This window comes from Manis javanica, chromosome 2 (genome assembly GCF_040802235.1).
Source record: "Manis javanica isolate MJ-LG chromosome 2, MJ_LKY, whole genome shotgun sequence".
NCBI classification, from domain to species: Eukaryota; Metazoa; Chordata; class Mammalia; order Pholidota; family Manidae; genus Manis; species Manis javanica.
The window spans coordinates 117,997,484-118,011,454 of record NC_133157.1 but is presented as its reverse complement, the minus strand read 5'-3'; positions in this window follow the sequence as shown (position 1 = coordinate 118,011,454).

Here is a 13,971-nt window from a genome sequence, read left to right as displayed (position 1 = left end):
CTCTACTCGCCTTGAGTTTTCAGCAATATTGGGCAGAGTCGAAGATTCCCTCATTCTAGAAACGCTTGATTTATGTGGCCTGCCCCCAACCACATTCCCCTGCTCCTTCTCCCTAGAGGGCCATGCTCCTTGTTTCCTCTCCACTGCCAGGTTCCTAAATGTTGGTGTCACCCAGAGCTCTGCTTTGGGCCCCCTTCCCTTGTCTTTCTAAACACTCATATTCAGTGACCCCACCCAGTGCCATGGCATGAAATACCTCCATATATTAATTACCTATAAAAACTACCCTTAACATGAATTTTTCTCTTGGAGTCCAGACTCTTATATCCAACTTCCTGCTTGGTAACTCTTCCATGTTTAATTGGCCTATCAAATTTAACATCCCCCAAACAGAATTCATGACTACCCTCCACCCTATATGAATAAACACAGGAGAATTACATCATCATCCATGGACAGGGAACAATACCCACATTTTAGGCTGGGCTTCCCAGGTAATGTTTTTTATATATATAAACATAAATACAAACATATACTTTTTTTCCTTGAGGGGAATTTGTGATAGTCAAATCTATATAAAAATCAACTAAGAAATAATAGTATTTTACTTTAATTTCTATTCCCAAGACTGGAATTGCCATAGTTAGATACTTATTTATTTCTCCTTCTTTCCTTCTTTTTGAAAAAAAACACTGGGCATTCTGACTGTAGATTTCTCAATTAAGGAAAAAGTCCAGCTGTATTTATATAAATGTATAAAATTCTAGCTGCAAAGTAAATCAAAATCTTCCACAAACTAACAATCTGTTAAATACAGTATGTCCCCCCTCACCCCCTTTTTTTTTTTTTTTTTTGCAGAGATTACAAAACAAAATAGGGAAGCAAACAAGATTAGGGCAGCCAAACAGCCAGAGATAAAGCTTTCCATGCCTGGCAGTAAGGAGTGAGGGACATGTCATTTTGAATTCTACTCAGAAACTGAAATATTGTTCTCTAAACCTTGACTATTACCTTAACATTTTCTTTCCTCTTCCCCAGCAAATATATGGTTAACTTTTAGCGATTTAAAGCACAAAATTTTCTATCAAATTACTCTCAATAGACTTATCACTGAGGCCTTTGATATGAGGGTAAAATGTATATAGAGGATCACAAATGTAAAGGCATTCAGGGGAACCAGCTGCTCTGCCTCCACTCAACTTGGGTGTTTCATGCATCTGTTTTGCTGCAAAAAAATTAGTTTCATTCACACTCAGTGTCCTGCCTCCCACTGGCACTACAGAAATCAACAGTAAATGTACTTCTATGCAAATGGGTCTTTCCTTATGGTGACAATACAAAAAATGGATGCAGTCAAATCCTAGGCTATTGCTAATTTGAAACAAAAGAAACAAATAGTCAACATTGTACTATTTCTTGCAACCTTTATAAAGTAGGTTAAGGCTCTTGATAATCTCTTAGGTTATTTTTTCTTTCCAGGATGAACATTTTTTTCAAGACTAATGCCTTTTAAGAGAAAGGTCAAAAGATGTACATGCAGAATTTTTGAGGAATTTGTGTTCTTTTTAGAAACACATGTTGTATTTTGCTCTGTATAAAGTAAGTTTACTGTTGGGTAAATAGCATTTTAGTCAATGAAATCAAATGTGGTAATTTTCAGTTTGAAACAAGGATTTGAGTCAGTTTAATATAGTTAAAAATAGGTAAATGCCATCATTAAAATAATGATTTCCAGAACATCACTAGAAACACTAACATTACAGGAATTTTGGAATCTGATATAAACTTTCAGAATTTGTAAAGTGGTCTTAATATCTGATAAAATTTAAATTTCCCTGTGAGTAATTAGCATGTTTTAGTACTAAGTGCTAATGAAAAACATCTTCCTTTGAATGATGCTGAAGATACCAAGAAAATTACATAAATTGGTCACATGAACTTCAGGGAAATGTCTTGAGATTTCATCCTTGTATAGATTTGCCAAAATCATTTTTATGGGAAAGTACTAAGGACAACATTTTTCAGGCTAAATTAGGACCCAGATCATAAACAACGAGCCAGGGACAGCTTTTTGCTGTACCCAATTCTCTACTTGTACATAGCTAACATCACAGATGGTAATCTATTCTGGGTTGTTAAACAAATGTATTCAGATTTTTCCCAGAGTCCTGATCCACAGCCCACACTGCTCAGCTCCAGAAATGGAAGCAACCATTGTTGCTAATGTGGGGTCTCTGCTCCAGGGTGAAAGCACTCATGTGGAATGTGAAATGAATGGTACTTCCTGGAGTCGCATAGCATGGACCATCTCAGAACACTTCTGGGCACCAGAAGGATCATTACACTAGCAAATTTTGCTGGCTCACTGCCATCACTTGCTACTGTAGGACTCTGGTCACCAGTGTTGTGAGTATTAACTTTTACTACTAGTGAGGAACACAGATAATAGTAAAAGTGCTGGTTTGAAAATCATAGTATCTGATTTATGGCCCAGGGCTGGTCATTAATTGGCTATGGAACTGGCTGGATTGGATTTCTCTGGGCTTTAATTTTCTGACCTCTAAAATAAGGAACCTTTCCACAAATAATAATCTATTATTATATTTTTCTCTGGAGGAAAAAGAGAAGGCAGCATGAAACAGACAGGAATTGAACTAAGTGTTGAAGACAAGTGGGTTCTGGCCCCAGTTCTTCTGATAACATGACAGGACCCCGTCGAACAAGTCTTTTTCTTTCTTTCTTTCTTTCTTTCTTGATCTCAGTTTCCTCTAGTGACATGAGTCAACAGAGGTGGAAGATTGTTATGAGTGTGATGGTTCTATACTCTTGTTTTGTTTTGAAGCTTCAATGTAACTTACTCCTAGGAATTTTTTACAGCTTCTCAGTTCAGTTTAGCAACTCTCTTTCTGTTTATTTGAATTCCTTTATTTATTTGCTGCATAGGAGCAGAGATATTCACAATGGTTTTCTGCAAGGAGTGCTTATTTGACCACCTATCCATACAAAATTCCTGTAAGAGACCATGTTTGGAAGCTATGTAGCTCCTCTCTGGGAGCTTTTCCAGAAGAGGAAGGAGTAAAGACAGGTGTAAGGGAACATCTCAGCGGGAAGGGTAAGTTATCATTTCTTTCCAGATTTCCTGGTCCTAGAGGGGCCCTTACCACAGTCTGAGTTCTCTGAGTTCTCTATCTTGCAAACGCACTGCCATCAACTCGTGCCTTGATGGGACCTTTTCTCCAAAATTCACATAGACAATTACTTTACCACCTTGTTTTGGCCAAGATAAGATTGGAATTTTCCAAAATGCAAATTACTTAGAATATAAGCATGCACACACACACACACACACACACACACACACACACACACACACACACAAATTACAACACTCCACAAAAACACAGAAATATTGTATGAATATAATATGTTGAATTATACATTGTAATGAATATTGTAACCAGTGTTGCTCATGTGAAACTTTCATAAGATTGTATATCAATGATACCTTAATAAAACTTAAAAAAAGAAATATATATCAATAGATTCCTCATCTTAAAACCCAGATATCCAAACACTAGCCACTAACTGCCTTGACAATCAAACATGACAGAAGCCAACCAGCCCCACCTCCCACCCCCACCTGCATCCCCTGCTTTTAAATTTAAGAAGAAATATTGGGAACAAACAAAATGCATACAGAATCACTGCTGTGGTCTGCCTTGGTATAGCCATAGTTCACCTTTTAGAGCCAATGAAAAGACAGCAGAGTGGGACACAGGTAGCTTCAGGGTACCTCCTAATGTAGGCTGTCAAGAACACAGTCAAACCACTCAGGCTGACTTTCAATGCTGTCTGTGGTCTGGTCTCTGCATTTCTCTCCAATCCTGTTTATGAGTTCTCTGCTGGATTAAATGCCTGCCTTTCTGTGGGTGTATCTCCTGACTTTCATGGTTTGGCTCCAGCTATTCTTTCCAGCAATTATATTCATCTGGTGATAACTCTATCTTCACATGACAAAATCCTGTTTATCCCTTGCAGTGCTGATTCAAAGGCCATCTCCTGGATAAGCTCCCCTTTCCTGCTAGTGGAAATATGCTCTGCTTCTTCTGAACTCCCCCAGGATGTTATTTGTATTTCTTTTACGGGACTGGAACTTCCTACTTTGTGTAGTGGCTATCTACATGCTTGTCTTATTTCTTTTCTGAAAAGGAAGCCTCTGGTGTGCAAACTCTAGGGCTGTCATTCTGCCAGACACTGTGTGAGGCCTGATTCAGACCTTTACATAATGGCCTCAATAAATATTGCGACAACACTGGTGTGTTCTCAACTGATGATTCCTATAGTAGCAAGGATTATATCATAATTGATACTGGATTGGGTGGGGGACGTATGACATTTAGTCTTGCTATGGTCTGGAAACAGAAAGTAGGAGAGAGGAACATGTCAAGATAACTCCAAGACTTCTGGATGCATTGTGGTGCATGAATAAGAAAGGAAACAAATAATTGATTTTGGTTCTGCCAGCTTAAGTTCAATTTTAGACATGTTGAGTTTGAAGTCTTTGAAACAGTCACATGGAAATGGGAATCAAAAGGATGGTTATATAAGAGCAGCCAGGATAGCGTTTGAGAAGCCGCATATGTCAAAGGAAAAGACTAATGTTCCAAAGAATAATTCTCACCATGACACAGTCACAGCCATTAGAGAAAAATTACCTTGCCCAGAAAACAGAAAGCAAATGAGTCACAAGTTGTATTGCACTGAAAGAACTCTACTATCACTGCCTATGATAAATGATTTCTCTGCTTTCTCCATTCATTTTTTTTTTTTTGGTAAAATCAGAATCCCATTCAAGTAAATTTATATTATATAATATTCCACACCTAAATAAAGAATTGATAGCTTGAACTGAGCACTTTTAGCCCCTTATGGCTGGACAATATTTTAGTTTATCTTCCATTTGTTAATCTTGGAGATTGTCTCAAAGTTGCCTCAGATCCTAGTCTGAAGACCATATATGCTGAGACAACTGGAGTGATTACAACAGAACTACAGATACAGCCAGCATTTTTGGCCTAAAAACTATGTCTGAATTACTAAATTCTTATGAATATTCCTTTTTGCTTCCATACAATTATATGCAAATATAATTTATACATATCAAAGTTAATCACCACTAGCATATCGAGGGTATCAAGTAAAATATTCAAGTGATTTCTCTTTCTATATAAAACAAATTTTAAATGATAATGTGTTAATAATGTAACTACCACAAAAAGCTTTTTTAATTCGAAGTTTATCACTCAGATTCTAGGCTAGGTTTTTCCGTTATTACAAGGAGTGTAAGTCATAGCTGTGAAAATACTTTTAGATAAATGTTCAAGATATATGAAAGAAAGAATTTTAGGAACCAGTTTACATATTTCACCAAACAGGTATTCACTGCTTCAGCAGCTCAAAATGCCCTTCTGTGGCAAGAAATTCCCAGATGCTTGTAAGGACTCTGCCTCACACAGGAACTGGAAGTGAGGGAAAACCAGTATTTCTCACTGCAGTTTTTTCACCTGCACCATGGGCCTGTCATCTAAGCTTGGGGATTACATGGTCTTGTATGGAACCTAGAATCTCGAGGGAGGGACCCAAAGCTCAAGGTCAGTTTACAAATATTTGGTAGTGGCTGTGCATTCAAGAAACCAGTGCTGCTGTAGCAAGTGCAGGGAGGGTGGGCACCAAGGCAGCCTCTTGCCAGGCCGGTGCTCAGGAAGCATATCTAAGGCACCCTCTTCCTCCGCTTCACACCCAAGCCTGGCTCTATGCCTTCCTCTCGGTTCTCTGAGCCACCCAGTAATTTTCACTAAATTGCTTTTCTTCTGAAGTTGGCTTGTATTCTTTTTAGTTAAGAATGCTGAATACTACATTTCAATCACAAATGACTCTTATGTATTCCCATTAAATCAGATAATTTAAAACTGTAAGAGTGGATTCAGGAGTAAAACTTTAAAAAATTTTATAATTCAAATTTCTCACTAATTCAGCCTTACATTCTAACATTGTCAATTTCAACTCCTGGGGGGAAAAACATGTTCCCATGGTTTGAATATATTCTAGAAGCAACTGCAGCATGCATATGCATCTTGACTTTTCCAACCAGTTGGGTAAGTTATGAGTGACTTGTTCTATTCAGGCCTTGCCTTAAAATAGGAAGTTCTTGTATCCATTCCTTAAAAGAGGAAGTTCTTGTTCTTCCACTGCCTACCCTCCCCATTACAGTTCCCTGGTATAGTTGACCCTTGCACAATGCAAGGGTTAGCAGGCCAACTCCCAATGCAGCTACAAACCCCTTGTACAACTGACTCCACCAAAACGTAAGTACCAATAGCTTACTTTTGACTGGAAGCGTTACTGATAACATAACAAGTCGATTCACACACATTTTGTATGTTATATGGATTATATAATGTATTCTTACAATAAGTCAGCTAGAGAAAAGACATGTAACTGTCACAAATCTTCAAAATACTTTCCATTATATTTATTGAAAACAACATAACTATGAGTGGACCTGTGCAACTCAGAACTGTGCTGTTCAAGGGTCAACTGCAGGAAGGCAATAGATTAAAATGTCATGCATGATTGATATTGTTATACACTTCTCTATATCTTCTAAATTTGTTAAAAATAAACATATATAGGAGCCAAAATTAAATAATTTGGAAGAGTGGAACAGTAATGTGTTGAATTCAGAAATGAGACAAAATTAGAAACATAAACAAACAGGAAAACATAGGAGAGGATGTGAAAATAACTATAAAATGGCCTAATGCAATCAGGTGCCTATAATAAAAGTCATTTCCTAACAGTACCTTAGCAATTCAAAAGTAGCTACGAGGGGTGGAGCCAACATGGCGGTGTGAGTAGTACAGTGGAAATCTCCTCCCAAAAACATACATATTTTTGAAAATACATCAAATACAACTAATCCTAAAAGAGAGACCAGAAGACACAGGACAATAGCCAGACTACATCCACACGTGCGAGAGCCCAGCACCTGGTGAAAGGGGTAAGATACAACCCCCGGCCCGGCAGGACCCAAGCATGCCTCCCCCCAGCTTCCAGCAGGAGGAGAGGTGTCAGAGCGGGGAGGGAGAGGGAGCCCAGGAATGCTAAACACCCAGGCCCAGTCACCCGCAACAGAGCGCAGACACAGTGCATGTATGGAAGGCTGGAAACTAGGGAAACAGGGCAGCAAGACCTCTGAGAGGGTTCCGAAGCTCATGCCCCTGTGACAAAGAAAAGCAGTGCTTTTTGAAAGTCTTAAAGGGACAGAGACGTAACAGCTAGACAGAAACAACACAGGTCACAGCCCAGTGGCTGGAAATTACAGGGAAAACCAGGCACACTAACCCCCTGGGCAACAGCTCTGAGACCCCTCACGAAGGAAAACAGCCAAACACCCCCCACCCTGGTCCATCACCCCTCCGGGCACTGCGAAAGCAGAGAAGCAGCCTAAGGCAGACCACACCCCCAGAAAGGGAGATTCCTCCATATTCGCCGGGCAAGACACAAAGACCCAGTCTACACGCAATTACCAAAGACAAGCCACTAGGGGTCGCAGTTGTCCCAGTAAAGAAAGGCCAGTAGCAAGTGAAAAGTTTGCCACCCCCCAGCTGACAGTCAATAGCACCTATCAAAATGAAAAGGCAAAAAAATATGATCCAGACAAGACTAACCCAGACAGCTTCAGCATCTGCTACATCTTCCCCTGAGAAGGAACCTGGAGAGATAGATTTAACCAGTCTTCCTGAAAAAGAATTCAAAACAAAAGTCATAACCATGCTGATGGATTTGCAGAGAAATATGCAAGAACTAAGGAAGGAGAATATAGAAATAAAACAAGCTCTGCAAGGACTTCAGAACAAAATGGATGAGATGCAAGAGAGCATTAATGGACTAGAAAACAGAGAACAGGAATGCAGCGAAGCTGATGCAGAGAGAGATAAAAGGATCCAGGAATGAAAGAATTCTAAGAGAGCTGAGTGACCAATCTAAAAAGAACAATATCTGCATTATAGGGGTACCAGAAGAAGAAGAGAGAGAAAAAGGGATAGAAAGTGTCTTTGAAGAAATAATTGCTGAAAACTTCCCCAAACTAGGGGAAGAAATGGCCTCTCAGACCACAGAGGTACACAGAACTCCCATGACAAGGGATCCAAGGAGGGCAACACCAAGACACATAATAAGTAAAATGGCAAAGATCAAAGACAAGGACAAAGTATTAAAGGCAGCCAGAGAGAAAAAAAAGGTTACCTACAAAGGAAAACCAATCAGGCTATCAGACTTCTCAACAGAAACCCTACAGACCAGAAGAGAATGGCATGATCTACTTAATGCAATGAAACAGAAGGGCCTCGAACCAAGACTACTGTATCCAGCACGATTGTCATTTAAATATGAAGGAGGGATTAAACAATTCCCAGACAAGCAAAAGTTGAGGAAATTTGCATCCCACAAACCACCTCTACAGGGCATCTTACAGGGACTGCTTTAGATGGGAGCACTCCTAAAAATAGAAGAGAACAAAACACCCAACATATGAAGAAGGTAGGAGGAGGAAGAATAAGAAGGGAGAGAAATAAAGAATCATCAGACCGTGTTTATAATAGCTCAACAAGCGAGTTAAGTTAGACAGTAAGATAGTAAAGAAGCTAGCACTGAACCTTTGGTAACCACAAACTTAAAGCCTGCAATGGCAATAAGTACATACCTTTCAATAATCACCCTAAATGTAAATGGACTGAATACACCAATCAAAAGACACAGAGTAATAGAATGGATAAAAAAAGCAAGATCCATCCATATGCTGCTTACAAGGGACTCACCTCAAACTGAAAGACATGCACAGACTTAAACTCAAGGGATGGAAAAACATATTTCAGGCAAACAACAGTGAGAAGAAAGCAGCGACTGCAGTACTAATATCAGACAAAACAGACTTCAAAACAAAGAAAGTAACAAGAGATAAAGAAGGACACTACATAATGATAAAGGGCTCAGTTCAACAAGAGGATATAACCATTATAAATATATATGCACCCAATACAGGAGCACCAGCATTTGTGAAACAAATACTAACAGAACTAAAGAGGGAAATAGACTGCAATGCATCCATTTTAGGAGACTTCAACATACCACTCAGCCCAAAGGAGAGATCCACCGGGCAGAAAATATGTAAGGACACACAGGCACTGAACAACACACTATAACAGGTGGACCTAATAGACATCTACAGAACTCTACATCCAAAAGCAACAGGATACACATTCTTCTCAAGTGCACATCGAATATTCTCCAGAAGAGACCATATACTAGGTCACAAAAAGAGCCTCAGTAATTCAAAAAGATTGGAATCCTACCAACCAACTTTTCAGACCACAAAGGCATAAAACTAGAAATAAACTGTACAAAGAAAGCAAAAAGGCTCACAAACACATGGAGGCTTAACAACACACTCCTAAATAATCAATGGATCAATGACCAAATCAAAATGGAGATCCAGCAATATATGGAAACAAACGACAACAACAACACAAAGCCCCAACTACTGTGGGACACAGCAAAAGCAGTCTTAAGAGGAAAGTACATAGCAATCCAGGCATATTTAAAAAAGGAAGAACAATCCCAAATGAATGGTCTAATGTCACAACTATTGAAATTGGAAAAAGAAGAACAAATGAGGCCTAAGGTAAGCAGACGGAGGGACACAATAAAGATCAGAGAAGAAATAAATAAAACTGAGAAGAATAAAACAATAGCAAAAATCAATGAAACCAAGAGCTGGTTCTTCGAGAAAATAAACAAAATAGATAAGCCTCTAGCAAGACTTATTACGAGGAAAAGAGAGTCAACACAAATCAAGAGAATCAGAAACAAGAAAGGAAAAACCATGACAGACCCCAGAGAAATACAAAGAATTATTAGAGAGTACTATGAAAACCTATATGCTAACAAGCTGGGAAACCTAGGAGAAATGGACAACTTTCTAGAAAAATGCAACCTCCCAAGACTGACCAAGGTAGAAACAGAAAATCTAAACAGACCAATTACCAGCAATGAAATTGAAGCAGTAATCAAAAAACTACCAAAGAAAAAAACTCCCGGGCCAGATGGATTCACCTCGGAATTTTATCAGACATACAGGGAAGACATAATACCCATTCTCCTTAAAGTTTTCCAAAAAAGAGAAGAGGAGGGGATACTCCCAAACTCATTCTACGAAGCCAACATCACCCTAATAACCAAAACCAGGCAAAGACCCCACTAAAAAAGAAAACTACAGACCAATATCCCTGATGAACGTAGATGCAAAAATACTCAACAGAATATTAGCAAACCGAATTCAAAAATACATCAAAAGGATCGTACACCATGACCAAGTGGGATTCATCCCAGGGATGCAACGATGGTACAACATTCGAAAGTCCATCAACATCATCCACCACATCAACAAAAAGAAAGACAAAATCCACATGATCATCTCCATAGATGCTGAAAAAGCATTCAACAAAATTCAACATCCATTCAAGATAAAAACTCTCAGAAAAATGGGAATAGAGGGCAAGAACTTCAACATAATAAAGGCCATATATCATAAACCCACAGCCAACATTATATTGAACAGCGAGAAGCTGAAAGCTTTTCCTCTGAGATACGGAACTAGACAGAGATGCCCACTCTCCCCACAGTTATTTAACATAGTACTGGAGGACATAGCCGCAGCAATCAGACAAAACAAAGAAATACAAGGAATCCAGATTGGTAAAGAAGAAGTTAAACTGTCACTATTTGCAGATGACATGATACTGTACATAAAAAACCCTAAAGACTCTACCCCAAAACTACTAGAACTGATATCGGAATACAGCAAAGTTGCAGGATACAAAATTAACACACAGAAATCTGTGGCTTTCCTATACACTAACAATGAACCAACAGAAAGAGAAATCAGGAAAACAACTCCATTCACAATTGCATCAAAAAGAATAAAATACCTAGGAATAAACCTAACCAAAGAAGTGAAAGACTTATACTCTGAAAACTACAAGTCAGTTATAAGAGAAATTAAAGGGGACACTAACAAATGGAAACTCATCCCATGCTCGTGGCTAGGAAGAATTAATATCGTCAAAATGGCCATCCTGCCCAAAGTAATATACAGATTTGATGCAATCCCTATGAAACTACCAGCAACATTCTTCAATGAACTGGAACAAATAATTCAAACATTCATATGGAAACACCAAAGACCCCGAATAGCCAAAGCCATCCTGAGAAAGAAGAATAAAGTAGGGGGGATCTCACTACCCAACTTCAAGCTCTACTATAAAGCCATAGTACTGAAGACAATTTGGTACTGGCACAAGAACAGAGCCACAGACCAATGGAACAGAATACAGACTCCAGACATTAACCCAGACATATATGGTCAATTAATATTTGATAAAGGAGCCATGGACATACAATGGCGAAATGACAGTCTCTTCAACAGATCATGCTGGCAAAACTGGACAGCTACATGTAGGAGAATGAAACTGGAACATTGTCTAACTCCATATACAAAAGTAAATTCAAAATGGATCAAAGACCTGAATGTAAGTCATGAAACCATTAAACTCGTGGAAAAAAACATAGGCAAAAACCTCTTAGACATAAATATGAGTGACTTCTTCTTGAACATATCTCCCCAGGCAAGGAAAACAACAGCAAAAATGAACAAGTGGGACTATATTAAGCTGAAAAGCTTCTGTATAGCAAAAGACACCATCAATAGAATAAAAACGAACTCTACAGCATGGGAGAATAAATTTGAAAATGACAGATCCGATAAAGGCTTGACATCCAAAATATATAAAGAGCTCACATGCCTCAACAAACAAAAAACAAATAATCCAATTAAAAAATGGGCAGAGGAACTGAACAGACAGTTCCCAAAAAAAGAAATACAGATGGCCAACAGACACATGAAAAGATGCTCCACATCGCTAATTATCAGAGAAATGCAAATTAAAACTACAATGAGGTATCACCTCACACCAGTAAGGATGGCTGCCATCAAAAAGTCAACCAACAACAAATGTTGGCAAGGTTGTGGAGAAAGGGGAACCCTCCTACACTGCTGGTGGGATTGTAAATTAGTTCAACCATTGTGGAAAGCAGTATGGAGGTTCATCAAAATGCTCAAAACAGACTTACCATTTGACCCAGGAATTCCACTCCTAGGAATTTACCCTAAGAACGCAGCAATCAAGTCTGAGAAAGACAGATGCACCCCTACGTTTATCACAGCACTATTTACAATAGCCAAGAATTGGAAGCAACCTAAATATTCATCAATAGATGAATGGATAAAGAAGATATGGTACATATACACAATGGAATACTACTCAGCCATAAGAAGAGGGCAAATCCTACCATTTGCAGCAACATGGATGGACCTGGAGGGTATTATGCTCAGCGAAATAAGCCCAGCGGATAAAGAGAAATACCAAATGATTTCACTCATCTGTGGAGTATAAGAACAAAGGAAAAACTGAAGGAACAAAACAGCAGCAGAATCACAGAACCCAAGAATGGACTAACAGGTACCAAAGGGAAAGCGACTGGGGAGGATGGGTGGGTAGGGAGGGATAAGTGGGGGGAAGAAGAAGGGGGGTATTAAGATTAGCATGCATGGGGGGGAGAAAGGGGAGGGCTGTACAAGACAGAGAAGACAAGTAGTGATTCTACAACATTTTGCTATGCTGATGGACAGTGACTGTAAAGGGGTTTATAGGGGGGACCTGGTATAGGGGAGAGCCTAGTAAACATAATATTTGTCATGTAAGTGTAGATTAATAACAAAAAAAAAAGAAAGAAAGAAAAGGGGGATTACTCCCTGATAGGATAAAACTAACTGTAAATCAACAATTAATGCATGCTTTAAATATCCTTAATTTTGATCACTTAGAGGGTGTCAGATGATCGGCTGTGGAGGTACATTTTTCTGATAATATTCCTTTCTCTTAAGAAAAAAAAAAAAAAAGCAGTTACTGTGTGTGGTGACCTCCAATGAGTTCTACACAATCGTATAAAGGGCATATCAAAGTGTGGGCAAAGGGCCTGTTTGTGTTTATACATAGGATCAAAGCCTAATTTGGCTACCCAGAAAATGAACTAAGATACGATATGAAGAAGAACTTCCAACATCAGCACTCTCTGGAAGACTCATACCAGAAGATGATCATCAAAAAACCTCAACAAAGACCCAGGCGGTGCTGCAGCTATAGCTGCATTCATCCCACTGGTTCTTGGACTTACCATGGGAATGAAGGAGATATCTAAGCTGGCCTGTGCATACAGTAAAACAACAAATTTGACTGGATCTATACTGTCGGAACTCAACCAAGAATTAGGAGAAGTGCAAGTCGTAACACTCCAAAATCATGTGACTATGGACTATCTACTGTTAAAAGAACATCTGGAATGTGAACAGTCCCCAGGAATGGGTTGTTTTAATTTGTCTGATTTCTCTCAGACTGTTCAAGTTCATTGGACAATATCCACCATATCATAGGTAAGTTTTCACAAATGCCTAAGGTGCCTAACTGTTTTCTTGGTTTCACTGGAGATGGCTGGTAATTATAGGTCTGCTTTGGTTATGTAACTGTACTGCTATTATGTTAATGTGTGTGCACAATTTAGTTAGTAGTTTAAAACCTATACATGCTGAAGTTACTCTACAAGAAGATATGTCAAAGAAATAATCAATCTTCCCATGTTTTCTTCCATCTGCTACTTCTATAGCTTTTCTTCTACCTTCCTAATTACAACCCTTAAATAGAATTCGTGCCCCATATCAAATTTACCGAGTATCATAATTCCTCCAAGTGGTAAAGATACCTCAAGACAAATGCTGGGCATAGAAGCCACAGGGCA